This window comes from Trachymyrmex cornetzi, unplaced genomic scaffold (assembly GCF_001594075.2).
Source record: "Trachymyrmex cornetzi isolate Tcor2-1 unplaced genomic scaffold, Tcor1.1 scaffold15, whole genome shotgun sequence".
Classification (NCBI taxonomy): Eukaryota; Metazoa; Arthropoda; class Insecta; order Hymenoptera; family Formicidae; genus Trachymyrmex; species Trachymyrmex cornetzi.
In genome coordinates, this window is record NW_017296091.1 from 63,940 (window position 1) to 79,705 (window position 15,766).

At 39.5% G+C, this 15,766-nt stretch overlaps 1 protein-coding gene across 1 annotated transcript in view; it reads left to right on the forward strand.

Annotated features, from left to right (window-relative positions):
- The first annotated feature begins 5,227 nt into the window (after nt 1–5,227).
- The window catches only part of LOC108758039 (bromodomain adjacent to zinc finger domain protein 2B), a 156,194-nt gene continuing 145,655 nt past the window's right edge, over nt 5,228–15,766 (forward strand). Inside the window, exon 1 of the mRNA XM_018502777.1 lies at nt 5,228–6,289. The gene's annotated coding sequence lies outside the window, so the exon portion shown is untranslated. The remainder of the gene's footprint in view (nt 6,290–15,766) is intronic.

Sequence of the window (15,766 nt, forward strand, 5' to 3'; positions counted from 1 at the left end):
GTTGTGGAGACGTAACAACGATTTTTCTTTTTTTTTACGATGCGTAGAGGAAAGGTCGAGGCGAAAGCGAAATAACAGTAAACAGTATGATCGTAAGTCGTAACGTGTAGCGCACAATCAAAGCGAATTTCAAGGATAGTCTCGCCTTCTCTTCATCGCGCACAACAGTGTACATCCCTTTGTCGAGACGTTAATCGCGATATCGCGATGCAGGAGAAAAAAGCGAATAATGTTTACATTTAATTACCAAGCGCGACAAACAACGATGTTAACCGAAAAACAAAAATTCATCCGACGTTCTCGAATAATCGCGTAATCGCTCGCAATAGTCATGTAAATCTATGTAAATGTAGCTTTGGACCTGACTGCAGTAGCTTAACTCATTACCCGTAACGACGTAATTTTCGGGGTGTTTATTTTGGGAGAAATAAACAGGGGCTGAGAAAATAATTGCAATTAACGTAGAATTACTGGAAATAGAATTGCAGAAATAATTACGGTTCGCCGTAAAATACCTGCGCGCCGCGAGCGTGACGACGCCAAAGTGACACGTCTTCGAAATAACCACGAGAAGTTGTCGCGGTAAGTTTTATCATAAACTTCCCTTTGCCACACGCGACTCGGCATTAACATTTAACGTATTCAAAGTACGCCGTGTTGTAAACAGTCTCCGTTGAGAATGAGAGACCTGTCGTCGATCAACGTAAGATGGATGATTAAACTTCTGTATCGCCGTTATATACACGGCCGAATATAATCGGATAAAAAGAGTCTTAACGATTTTGCTACGCGGTAATTGCGGCATCGATTAACGGCTTCTTTGAGAGGACCTGATAACTTTCCGTGGAGAGGATTCTGTTTCGTCCTTCATCATCCACAAGTTACCTGCCGCCGTTTTCTCATTCCGAGCCGAAATCATGTGTTGAATAGCCACGGTCTCTTGTATCCAACTTGCCGCGCTTACTCGAGGCCGGGGGGATCGTATATTTTCAGCATGTAGCCGTGCAACTTCGACAAATAGGTTTTTATCACGGATCCCACTGTGTTGCATAATTTATAAGATACGGGTCAGAGGAATTGAAAATGAAATATGACATCACGAGTTGTCGCGCAATGCGAGATCGCCAGGCGGCGACGTTCGCGCGAGGCACGTGACACACGTGAAGCTAAGTTTTTTTGTAGATATTATATCGTGTAGAAAACCGAGTACATTTAACCCTTTGGGGCCTTTGGTTACTACGCACCGCTATAATGGCTTCTCGCTAATCTATTCTTTCAAACGAAATATCACTATAATGGCTTCCTTTTTTCCAAATGATATTTTGGAACTAAACTGACTAGACCTTATTACAGTAATTTCTCTTCTATGACATATCCAAGTCCTTATGTATATCAAAATAACATCAAAATAACTCCAAAATGATTACTAAATAATATTGCGTGAAAAACAAAAGCGAGATACATTATTTGCGTGTATTGGAAACTGAGACTTTTTATATACATTGCTACGTTGCGGTATGTTGTCTCGAACGTTATATCCGGCGGTTGCCTGAATATTTATTAATAAATAATAACGAGTCTCGACTTTTATTATTTCTGCTTCGCGTTTCGTATCTTCATTATTTTTACATTTATTTATTTACATCATTCTACAATTAGCTGCATCGATTGCGTTTTTTATGATACACCTTCTCTCGATCATTTCTCCGATTTGTATTGAAACATTTCGAATTTTATTTCGGCATTTTAAGCTTCGTTTCAGGTTGATTACGTTTTTGTTTTTTCCTTGTTTCTTCTTTTGTGACGTTCTTGCTTTACGTTATAGGTACATGAAGTGCAATTATTGTCCATTTCTATCAATGCAGATGAACTGTTTCTCGATTTAACTTATTTTTTACTTTTTTCTAGTTTTAAGTATTTAGAAAAAAATAAAGAGTAAATTAAACCGAGATTAAAGTTAATCTCTGCAGTAATAGAAATGGATATTAATTGCATTTCACGCACCTACATAGAACGAAGACACCTCGAAGAAACGGAAAAAAAAGGAATAGATAATCTAAAACAGGCTTAAGATCTTAAAATATGTAATAGCAAATTTGATTGGACAGTTACATATTAAAGCTGTATATAAATTGACATAAAAATTATTATATGATATAAATTTAGATACCGAGAATAAATCTGATTTAAATAAGAGAAATTTTATATTCGGTTAAAGCGGATATTAGTGTTTAAATATTTCTGTGTGAATTTATATTTGATTCTGTAAACTGCGCGAAATTTTTCGATCTTGAAACGCAATTATGTACAGAATCAGAATAGTAATATCATTTATTAATTAAACAAATAATTTAATAATTTAATAAATTAATAATTTATTAATTTTAGCAATTTAATAATTTTTGATGCTAATAAGCATTTTTATAACAATATTTAATAATCTAATGTTAATGAACATTTTATGACATAAAGATGTGTAAAACTGGGTTGAACCGTGAAATTGTCAATATTTTATTGTGCTGTTAGACAAAATATGTACTTTATAATTCAAAATATTTGCATTTTGTTTTTACATTTAGATTAAAACAGTGTACAACGGTTTTAATATGCACCAATGCACTCTAACGCGCTCAACCGAATTTGCTATTAGATTCGAAATGCGACATAATACGGGTAGATTCGAACGGTGCGACGTAATTGGTCCGACCGTTACGGAAATTCGACAATCGTGACGCCGCGTTTCGATGAATTTTGAATCGCGGTCAGTTCACGAAACGCGTCGCGATGACACGCTCGACTTCTTAACGCGCTCCGTATTTCTCGCGATTATTACCGTCTCGGAAAGTAAATCTCACCGGGCGTGGGTGAAATGCTAGACCTTAATACGTCGTATCAAGCGTATTAGATGTAGCGTACGATCGGCGTCGTACACCTGCAGGTATCGTCGCGGTGTCGATGATCTATATGCGGTGTCGATGATCTATATGCGTCGGAAATTCTCGCGTACGTCAGCCATTTTGTCGCCGAAGTGAGACGGAGGCGCGATTGGTACGGGATCGTGATCAGGTATGCATAGAGTTGCCATATCAAAATTTGCAAAACTAGAACTTACAAGCCAAAACCTCCGAATATCCCGGACAGTTTCCTTGCAAGTGGAAGTGTAAAAATGTGTGTATAGATTAGTAAAATTAGTCGAAACAGCCAATAAATAATTATTTCACGTCTAGGGTGCGTTTGGAAAGACGTTATTAATGCAATTTGTGTGTTTCTATCTTTGTCATTCATTAGGCATAAAACAAGGATAGAATGATGGAAATAGTACTAATAACGTTTCCCTAATTGTTCATTAGTGATTCTAATTTGGCGTAAAAAATTGGCCAATCATAGCCGATTATTCTCCACATTCGATTGTGATTAATTAGTTTTTTATAGTTACTATACTTATTTTAAATTAGATCTAATACAGAATAGCGCGGGAGAAGTTAAAATAAAATATTTAGAAAATTTCCTGAAAACCTGGATGCTTTTTGAAAAATCGTCCCAGACGTCTCCTAAAAAGGAAAACGGGGAAAAGAGGACGGATAATAACCCTGCACAAATTATTCTTCTATATATAACTAATCACGCCGATATCTTACAACCTCATTGCTAATAAAAAATACACGAAAAATTTATCTTAAATTTAACACATTTCACAAATTTCCATCCACATTTTTGTGTTAATTTAACATGAAATATATATGAAAATAATACAAACATTATGTAAAACATTAACACGAAATATAACACTGACACAATTTGCTTACAAACTGATGTGGAAGCATATTCTCCAGTAAAATTAGTATTTATAATACATTAAATTAACACATTTTGTTCGTTTTTATCTTAGAATTTACATTTTAAAATACAATCCATTATTTTTATGTTAACTGTTTACTTGCTTATAAATTATATTATTTTTGCACTAAGAGAGAGAAATGTTGAATATTAATTTTATACAAAATGTTCAAATTACACAATTACATTATGTTAAATTAACACTCGGATATGTTAAAAATTCAACGCAAAAATTTTAACAAGGACTAGGGTTTGAACACAACTACAAAATATTTTTTACTGTGTAATATTTTCGCACCGTAAATAATTTTATGTTTAGTTCAGCGGTCGTACATGCATACCTACACACATACGTCACACGTATGTACATACGTCACACGTATGTACATACGTCTGAGCGCAAGTTTTTCGTACATTCCGCTTCCGTTGGCGCTTAAAAGCGATCGGAATTAGAATCGCAAAAATACGGCCAAATCCGTATAATTGCGTTTATTACCGTATTTTGACGAGTTCTACGAGGCACGTTGTAAATACGATTAATTAATCAAGCTCGCAAATACATTTTTGCCGGTGTTTACTTGAAAAACATTTGAATAAAGAATCGACTCTCAGTTCTAATACGGGATTTGTTTTATTGGATACGCGCGCGCGCTTCCAATGGAAAATGTAAATAACTCAATGTACGCCTCGGCGAACCAATTTTTTTCTCTCCGAGCGTACTCTATTTCCGCGATCGCGTCGCCAACGAGATGCGGGCACACAGGCGAATTATGTCGAAACCGATCAGAATATTACCCCGACATCGAACTTTTGCCAAACGTCGTGACAACCCCGACGGTGTGTTCCCCCTTTACACCCCTTTCCCCTTCGCTCCGTATGCGCCTTCAATCGCGCGCGTTGTAACGACGACGACGACGACGACGACGACGACGACGCAATCGGAGTTTGGACGAAGGGCAGAGACTGGAGGAGGAAGGGAAGCGAAACGGCGTTGCCGCGATCGCGTCGGTGTGTATCGGTGGACACCCGTTGGATGGTGTAGGAACGTGGGGAGAGGGAGAGAGACCGGCGGTGGGCCAGGTGGTCCGTCGGTGCGAATATCCATTATAGATTCGGCGGAGTGTAGCTGTCGTATCCGCGCGCGCGGCTTTTCGGCGCGTCGGTGTGCGTGCATGCGTGCGTGCGTGCGTGCGTGTATTCCGGTTCCGTGGTATTCCGATCTTCGAAGAGCGTCGCGCGCGCGCACTTGTCTATACGTGGGTGTGTGTGTGTAGGCGCGCGCGCGTTTCGCGACCCGCGCCAGTGGGCGGCCGTTTAAAGTTGACGAGGGCGCCACCGTCGGTGCTCGCGGCGCCACCGGTTCACTCCGCTGTCACTCCGCCATCGGCGCCCGCGACGTCCGGACGTGTCGAGCGCGAGAGACGTGTGACCGTGCACGGCCTCCTCCGGTGATTCTCGGGCGGACAAACGCGAGCGGAGCTGAGTCGGCTGAGCGACAGTCGAGTGCGAGTTCATCTGTCGCGTCGCACGCGCAACGCGATATATACGTGCAGTAACGTTACGTGTGTTATCTGTCCATCTACTGCAGTGCGTCGAAAGTGCGCGGGGGGAAAGAGAGAGAGAGAGAGAAATAGAGATAGAAGTTTGACGCGCGAAGACAGAGAGATAGAAACAATAGATTATCCTCTGTGCGATCTATTCGCGCTCGTTCGTTACATCGCGTCGGGACATCAAACGAGACCGAGACAACGGAGTGAAGAAAAGGAGAATGTGAAGACAGTGTGAGGCAAAAGTTTTTTTTTCCTTTCGCTTCTCTCTCCGTCTCTTGTTCTTGTCGCGCGGAGATTCACCGGTTCGTATTACTCGTTTGGGCGCGGAGTGCGCGGGGCGCCCCTCCTCTTCTCGAAGGTCTTCCCTTCTTCGTGACGCGTAACTCGAGTGAGCCTATACGATCGGTGCGTTTTTCAGCGTACGTGACAACGTAACGGGGATATCCCGGAGTAAGCGGAGTGACGCGGACGGGAATGGAATCGTGTTGACGGAATAGCGGTGTTCGGGAATTATAGAGGAAGAGAATAAAAAAGAAAGAGAGAGATAGAGACACTCGCCGTTCGCGAGCGACCGGACGACGCGACGCGACACACAACGCGACGCAACACCACGCAACGACGCGGCGCGGCGCGGCGCGACGCAACGCAACGCGACGCGATCCGACTCGACCCGACGTTCCCATTTCGGTTTTCGTCGGCCGGCGCGGCACGGCGCGGCGTGTGCAAGTCCCACGGAGTGAGAGAGCGGCCGACGGTGATGCCCGACGACGAACTCTCGTGAAAACGCGGAAGGTGACACGGCGCGTTTGTGCGTTCCAGGAGTAAACGGCCCCGGCGACCTCGCGGGAGTCCAAGGAGAGTGGGAAGGAGAGCCCGGACGCTGCTGCAGGAAGTTCTCTCCTGTGAGTTTTGTACTAAGTGTAATTCTTCTTTTTTTTTCCCTTCCTTCATCTCTCTTTCGCTCACCTTGACGGTTTACGGCCGTCTCGCGCCGTCCCGCGAATTCGTCGAAACGTTACGAAGATAGTGCTCCGAGTTATTTCGGTTGAGGTACGTGCCGGTCGCGAAGAGCGACGCGATATTTTGCACGACGCAGCGAGATATCGGTTTTTTTTTGTAATAGCGATAACTATCATCGCGGTCCTTTTTACGATCGAAAACTTTGTCGCGATATTTGCGTATCGTCGTCACGCAGTTTCTCAACCGCATACCTACTTTATTCCAAATGAAGTCAAACGGAATTATAATTCGGTTAATTTGAGGATCTCTATCGCGGACTTGTCGAATTAAAATCTCGGAGCAACTAAGTAATTGGCGGAGTAACGTCAGTTTATGAGTCAACTTGTAGAACAAATTCGAAAAGTTGTTTTAAAAGTAACGTACGTAACGATTTTAAATAGACGGTAATTTATATTCTACTTAAATTTATCTCACAATTTCAAAGAATGTGATAATTTGTTACGTTGGTGGAAGCGACACATAAAATTAGCAACTTTTCGAAAAATAAAGTATTTTTTTAAACTCTAAATGGAGCAACATTTTAATTAGAACAGCAATTGATAGAATTTTAATGAGTACACTGAAAGAAAAATATACTAAATTTGAAAGAAAATTGTTTAGATAGTACTAATATAACATTTATTTATAGAACATAAATATTTGCTGAATAAAGAAATATAATAATTAAATAAAATATAATACATTCTTGTACTAAAATAAAAAAAAATGTTTGTATTTAGTAAATATTCACTTGGCACTATATTGAAACAAATATTTATTAAAATTTCGTACGTGTTTCTCTCTCTCGGTATTTATTAAAATTCTTTCAAGAAGAGATGAATCACGGGAAGTAAAATGAAAAATCGGAGTGTAAGCAAGTAAGCGGTATTCGCGATCGTGACTACATTCCGATAAATGCAGCATCATCTATCTAGTAGAATATTGAAGCTTTAAAGAAAAATAAGGAAAGCGAATGCATAACTTTCGCAGTCACTTCTTTCTACGAAACAAATGATTATTTGTCACCCGTGTGCATTATGCTATATGATGACGTCAAGGAAAGGACGAACGAATGAACGAATGCACGCACTGCAAGTGAAATATGTATGTTTGCATTTCCATCGTAGCGCATGCATTCGGTCGTTCCATTACGCATTCATACGGTAGTGCACGTGAACGAAAAGTACTCGTAGAAAAAGAGAAACAGGACATTATTTTCGTTTCTCCCTTCTCTCTTTCGCTCGTTCCAGACACTTTAGATTTTGACGTCGTTTAACTCCAATCTGTCGGTCCATTTGTTTTTTGTTTTTTCCCCTAAATTATTCTACATCATTGTCATACAGGTCGAAGAGTCTTTAATAAATTGTCATTAGTTAAGTCATTTAGTAAATGCTATTAGTCGAGGCATTGTTTTTGTTAAGCCATGTGACAAAAATAATACGTTTGGATAATTCCTGTACAATTTCGTATTTTAACGTTTACTATTAAGTATTACGTAAATACCTTGCAGACTGACTAGTTTGAGGTACGTCGATTTATTATCGCTACTTCACACCTTTAGGTAAAATTGTAATCTTTAGGTAAAAATGTGTAGGTGAAATTAAATTGGCCACGGTTAACGCTAAGCGACATTTAATGAGAGAGATCCTAAATATTCCCAGGCGCAGTGCGAGGCAAAGTCATCAAATGATATCGAGTAATTTGGTTAATGCCGGTAACGCAATGGCGTAACGGATCGTTTCGCGCGTCCTTCGAGGAAGCTCGTCCTCGAGGGAACGGCGCGGTGAGTAATTAGACGTGTCGCGCGAGAAAAACGCGTTCGTTAGCGATCGCGGTTCGATTCTCCGCGGAAATCTTTCCCGATGCTTCTCTACTATACGTGCGCAAGGATCGAGGTAGCAATCTCGTGGAAAAGGCCACGCGAGAAGTAATGGACGCCTTATCCATCGTTGATATATCGACTCTGATTAACGCTTTTCCGCACTTACGTAACTCGCGAGCGTTACGTGCAGCAAACCTGTGTTACGGAAGCCCGACATTACCGAATTATTATGCATCCGCCGTTGTAACGCGGATCTGAAATAGTCTGAAGGGCAAGGGGTTGATTCTTGTATATAGTACGTCACTGCGGTACTGCAGATTTATTCTAGGACGAAGTGGCTTTTTTCTTATTAGATCGATCCTTGCGTGGTTTTGATACTATACTGCAATAATTCAAGTTGACACTTTTCTAGAACATAATTATATTATTCAAATAATGATTTGTACGCAATATATGACTGTGAAGAGTCGACAGATATTTCTTCATAAAACTCTTTTACATCTCTTGGTTAGATTCGAGGCTTTAACTTTCGGCATTTACATCGGCAATTGTCAATTGTTTCAAATCTTTAAAGGTATCATTTATATTTTTGTAAGATTCTGTGAGATTGTAAGAATTCTAGTAGATAAATTATGTAAAGTAAACAATCTGACTTCTATGGTGATAAGAACTTGTTAAAGTTTTGACAAGTATATTAGAATTTTTTCATATTTTTGTAATGTAGAACAATAAAAAATTTTCTCTGTTTCTAGAAGATCCTTTTTGTTGAGGGAAGAGTTAAAATTCACGTTACTGTGTCGGGAGAGTCAAGTTTCATTAGTTTTCCTGCAAATTCATTTCTGAAATGTCGAGCGATAAAAAGACAACACCGTCCGCCGTACAATTCTTGCGAGATGCATCTACAGACCTTTTCGTCGTTCTCACTAAGCCGGCAAAATCGAGAGCCATCATCGGTAACGGATCTGCCTCGGTTTCGCGGAGCGGCTTCCTTGCGGCGTTTTACCGTTAACGACCTAAATCGGGCGGCAAGTAGCGAGAGATGTGCGCCGTTTCGCGAACTGCGAGGGCACTTCTTGCGACAGTCGAGAAGTTGTGGTCGGGTCTCTCTTTCTCGTTTTTCGTCTTTCCACGTCGTTTTTCCCCGGTGGAACATTTAACGCAAGAATCTCGATGCGCTCGTAAGGGAAATTCAGAGACGCTTCCAAAACGATCGACTCGCTTAGTAACGACTATTTTATCCTCGTAGCTTTGCTCTTGTGATATTTCGTTCTTTACTACAAGTGCTCATTTGATTGATAGTGAAATAAGTTTATATTTAGGATAATACATAATAAGTATCAAAGTTGGAAGAATTAACTTTGCACGTTTGTTAAAAGTAAAAACGTGTTTGTTCTAATATTTATAAATTACATACATTTCTTCAGGAAATAGGTCAAATGCATATTGACAGTAACTTCACTTTCATTGGTGTGTGTATAAATAATCAAAATTGCATACATGTACATAATTAAATAAAAAATTAAATTAAATTTACGAAGTAATAAATTTATGAATAATTTGTAGCGATAAAACCGTTTTGTGTATTCACACACGCATATTTTATGTATACTCAGAACAAATAGAAAAGAATTTTGTCTGTCGCCGGAAATTACGCCCTGGTCTGCAAGTTTGCGATTCGCATAAAGCTCTGTAACGTGATGCTGTTCGCTATTGCTGTATCGGGTAGCAACATGCGCAACGTCTACGTGAACTTATTACATGATCTATGTAGATTATGCATAATCCATAAACCGTGCGTGAACCGTACACATTTCTGCTTAGCTGTGGATCTAAGCTTAACACGGGAGAAGCACACTGCTGCGGTTTGATCGATGAGTACACACGTCTCGCCTCCCGATGAGTCGTATCCGAGTATATCGTCGATTACCTTGCCCGTCCGATCGATGTTTGTCTCGGTTGCGAATCGTAATCGGTATCGTGAATCGTTCGCCAGAGACTCGCTGTGTTCTCGCTCTTTTTTTTTTTTTTTGTAGGTCTCACAATGACGCGGCGATATCGAATTAACCTTGCAACTATGATAGCAAGTCGTTAAGTAGATCATCTGAATGGGAACTATATATATATATATTTCAAACTTATTGTTAGTAAAAATAAAGAAATGAAAAATCGTATTTTACGAGAAAACTAACTTTAATTACGACGAAACACGTTCGATGGGAAAAAGGAGATGCTTTCATTCCTCAAATATTCGGCAAACATGGATGATTCGTATAGATATTTGGCTGGAATATTTGTCAAGTGAACGCATCGTTTGCAACTGCCTTTAGCAAAGATATAGAATATCAAAAATAGTCAACAAAAACGAGAGAGAGGGAGCATGAAGACATTCAATCTCCCTGTTTTTCTAAGATGATTGGTTGAACGGTAAGAGATAGAGACTGGTGGCCATCTTTGCGTTCTCTCATTTTTGTCGATCGATTTTGCACACGGACGGCGCAGTTCGTGTTCTATATGTCTTTAGTCTTTAGGTTATTAAATTCTATCTTCTCTTTTTGTTTTTGTCGGCGCGGGAAGGTCGCGTCTTGTCGTGTCGGAGGAATATACGGAGCCACGCATACAGACCGCACGTTATCGGTGATAGGTGCGCCTTGGTGGTGATTAAGCGGTCGATAACGTGACAGAAGGCCGCGCGCGCGACTATAATCTCTCATTCAGTTGAAGTTTTCGTTTTAAATTGCATTCACGTTGTAATCAACGCGCAGAGACGACTTGCTTTAACACTCCACGACACGCTGATAGCAATAAAAAAATTAACTGAATATCTCGGCGTTCGATGATGGATGATTTCGTGCATTGTCGATTTTCTGTCCGAAATTCCGGAAAGTACGGTTGGAAAACACGTCGCGTCTCATATCTCTAGTCGTGAAGTCGTACGCACAAATAAATGCACAACGACACGATTAATCACTTGCTCAACAGCTGACTGATAATGCAATTGCTTTAGATACGCGGAACGTAAATGTTATCATTCAATCATTACTGATATTATCCGGTTTGTAAGAAATCAATTATAACTGTGTATCGATTTCTTTATGTTACTAAAAGTATACTTTAATCTATTTAATATTGTCAACAGTATCCGAGATTAAATAATTATTTTTACAATAATGGAGATGTCAAGTCTTGAGTAAACACGAAAGAGCCGAGCTTGTTGAAACGAAAATTTACGTGGACACACGTAGTAGGTTCGCAGGCCATGAACGGCCGTTTAAAACGCGTTGCTTAGCAGGCGGCCCATTTCGCGCAGCGGTCGATCGTCTCACGAAATCGAAACGTGACTAATCGCCAAAGGCGAAGAACGCCATGGTGGACGCAGCTGATATTTATCGGCTATGAAAAGTGGCAACGTGTAATGTACGAACGTTAGCCTTCGTGATCGACGACAAAGATGAGAGATCTCTCCCTATATCCGAATCTACGAGCATTGCACACTCGATTGTCTGTGCGCGCGATTTAATATTGTGAATTCGTGAATTCGTTATCAAATATTGAATTTCTTATAGCGCGTCAATTGACAGTCTGAAATTAATTAATTATTGACTTTAGCTATTTAAATGTAAACGTGAGGAAATGATATCTATCTTCATTTGCAGAAATAATCTTTATTCATTTACACATTTTTCTCTATTTATATGATCGTCGAAAATTTAATTCACTGGAATTATACGATTCCTCTTGGTCAACGAATTCGAAAAATATGTGGAAATATGAGATATTTTGAGAGAAAAATTCCATTTGGAAATATTGCTATTTCTAATTATGAAATAGTCTCTGTAATCGTCGATAATGTCTAATTATATAATTATAAATACAATTTAAAACACATGTTTAGTAATATACGCACGTATAAGAATCGATATCGACTGTTGCATTCGATTAGTTCACCGCGATATCTACCGAATCTCGTGACCGGCGTAATCTGTACACCGCAATTAGCATACATGAATAAAGAAACCATGAATCGTCAAGTCTACTAGCTAGCACATTATGAATGAAGACGTATTTATGACTTGATTCATTTTTACAATATATATTAACTTTTATCATCGGAACGGTAGATATAAAATTTTTGTGTGTGAATAAGGCTTTTAAAATAATTTTATTTATTATTATATATAAACAATAATTATATACTATATTTATAATATTTATGAATCTACTATAAATAGAAGACCCTTCATATAATCGTAATAAGATATTAAAGCTGTTTTTAAAACGGAAGCTTAATATTTTGCATCGGTTTACATATTTATCAAAATTAAGAAGAAATTAAGAAATTATTTTCCAAGAGAGAATCACAAGAGATTAAAGACTGTAACAAAGAATTCCTCGAGCATTTCTTAACTTAGATATCCGGCAGTCTTTCATTACGCTCTATAAATCCGACGAGATTACCCGACGAGCGTCATACGCGTTTCTTTGACGATCCCCTTTCTCTCCTTACCAAATGATTTTGAAATAACATGCATGCTGAGAAAAAACATTAAAGAAATTTGACATACATACAACATTTCGATTGTGAATTACAATTCGCTCGTTAGAAAGACGATTGGCGTTTCGGATAGAGGATTGTACGCCTCGATGAAACACTTCTATAAGTGTGTATCAGTGTAACATATTTGGACGAGTTTGAGGAATAGCCGTGTTCCAACTTTATTATTTAACCACGAGAAAAGTTGCTCATATTAATTTCGAAATGTACGAACATGCACAAAGGGATTACGGGAAAGCGTTGCAAACTTATCACTCTTATTATATGATACTCTAATGTGAAAATGTGCCAACTTTCACAAAATGGCACGTAATCGTAATACTACGTTGTTTACTAGCGTCACAAATAATTAAATAAATGAAATAACTATACAATTATCGGCAATGTAAACGGTAATATTGTACATGCGTTCTCTTTCTCCCTTTCTCGTCTTCGTTAAATTGATGAAAGTTACAAAGCGCAGGACGAGGAGGCCCGCCGGTTGTAGTTACGCCTTCGGATGATTTTTAGTCCCTTATTACGAGACCCCAGCTCGGTCACGCAATGACGTTCGTATCGTGGGAGCCTCGGATTCGTTCGCGCGAGAAAACGACTTAAACGACTCGACGAGCAAAAGGTATACGATGGAGGACAAAGAACCGTGTCGCCGCGATGACCTGCGACGCGCGTTTCAACGACGGAAATCGATCCGGAAAACGTAGCTGCCGCACGCGCGTCGTTGTCGTCGCTGCTACGCGAGTGCTCGCGCGATGGCGATCTTTCCTGAGCGTTGCTATCTCTCGCGCAGCCTTCGCTGTTTCACGGAGAGAAAGGGGAGTGAGAGCGAGAAGGGCTCTTTCTCTTTCTCTTTCTCTTCGATCGCTCTCCCTCGCTCGCTCTCCTCCCAAGCTTAGCCGCTTGTCGGTTCTCGAGGGACGACAACGGGGCGAGTTCCCGAAATAATCGTGCGTATCGATCCCCGCGCGACCCGTACAGGGTGAATTTATTCTCGTGCACGGGGTGAACGGAGGAGTGAGAGGTAGGAGGGAAGGAGAGAGGGACTGAGCGAAGCGGACGAGCGTGCTTCGTTACTTAATCGCTCCGTGTTCGAAATGGGGGCCGTCGCAACGGCCATCAGCCATGTCGTCGGGGCTGTCGCCACGTGTTTTTCCAAACTTAAGCGGCAACGCGGCAACGCGGCAACAGAATGCAATGCGAGAGTAAGCGAGAATAATCAAAGAAATTCTCGACAGGATTTCGACGGAGCTGTATGAAGTAAAAAAAATTTGAGTAATCATATCAATTACAAAAAAAAGTAGAGACCTTCCGATAAGAGTCTGGACACGAGTCATAGTTTTGTATGCAGGAGGGATAGTAGATTTTTAATAAAAATCTACGAGAGAGGAGACGTACATTGACTGTCTCTTTCTCTTTCTGTTCTGTTCTAATCTATTTCTCTCTCACTTAAAAATGGTTAAAAAAAAATAGCGGACCAATCAAAATTAGCTTTCTCGTATCCAGACTCTTATTAGAAAGTCTCTATAAAAAAGTAATGAGAAATATTTAGAAATGAGGAACCAACATTACAGTATTACAAAAGTAATTGGTATTAATATTTTATTTTTGAACAGTAAGTTTTTTTCACGCAAGAAGCACTTACACGAGACGATTTCCGAGACAGAATTGCCGCAATACTTCAAGCCTAGCATTGCGAGTTGTATTGCATGAATGTTTCAACCGAGTGACACATGAAAATCTCGAGTTGTGACCATTTCCGCGTGGCTGTCGTAGTTGCGAGCGTGCGGAATTTTCCTGCGTCAGCTGCAGCAAAATTAACAGTGTAAGATTACCTCAGCGTGTCTTATCGAACGAATGTTCGAGTTGCTGTGCGTAACATTTCCGTTTAACTTTGACACTCAAAGCCGATTGTAACTTTATAAATGCAAATATCCTTTTTACTATGTAAATGTAAAATAGTATGTTATTAGGTATCTACATTATAATAGCATTACGGTGTATTAGTCACTAATTTGTTAATGCTTGATAGTTGGTAGTTTTTATCAAGATATTTACCGAATGAAATTAAGAATTGAGAAAATATATTATAGTTACGAAAATATCTAATTATCTTATTCCAAAAGATATATAAAAATCAGGGGAAATGAAAACATTAATATATAACTACGTAAAATGTGAAAATAATTTCTGCAATTTTTTACCGAAAGACAAAGAAAGAGAAAGAGAGACGTGTCGAAAATCACAGAAATTAATATTCGAGGGACTTTGTGATTCGTTTGGCGACTTCGAGAAACTGCTCTTGCTTTCAGCGCAGTTTTTTACCGGCCTCTCGCTCCGTCAAATTCAGCTTCCTTTTTTTCTGAGTTCATTGTTTCGCGCGCGCGCGTTTTGTCTGCGACATCACGTCGTATTGTATTCATTGTTTGGAGAACGAGTAAAAGAAGAGAAGGTAAAAGAAGAGAAGGTCGCTCCGTGGTTTAACTGAAATATATTCAATCGTACATCTCACACACAAATGTCGTTACGCTAAGCTAATCTTTTATTAGCAACTCGCACAAATCTCTATTTCATTAATTATGTAATGTCATTTTATAGAACGATATTTTCTCTTTTTTTTTTTTTTGCCAAATGAGATTCGAATGGCAAACAGATTTTAGCTTAATAAAATCAGATTTAATTTTATTATATGTGATGAGATGAAAACTAAACAGAGAAGGGAATGGAGTAAATTTTCGTAAAATTGAAAAAGAATGTAACTTGTAATTTTATGCACGCATTAATAATGTATTAATAATTATAATAAATGGCAAATACTATTTGAGATTTAATATATATAATTGGAATGAACTCTTCACGCAAGTGCATTCGAATCACTCTAATTATTCTACAGGTAATGTTAACCTGTGAAGCGGCCATATCACGTATGGCGTTCATAAAGTCAAGGCTGCGTAAGCAGGTTTCCGAATATACAAACAGTGGTCAACCAAGCGTGAAATTATCTCTTTCTCT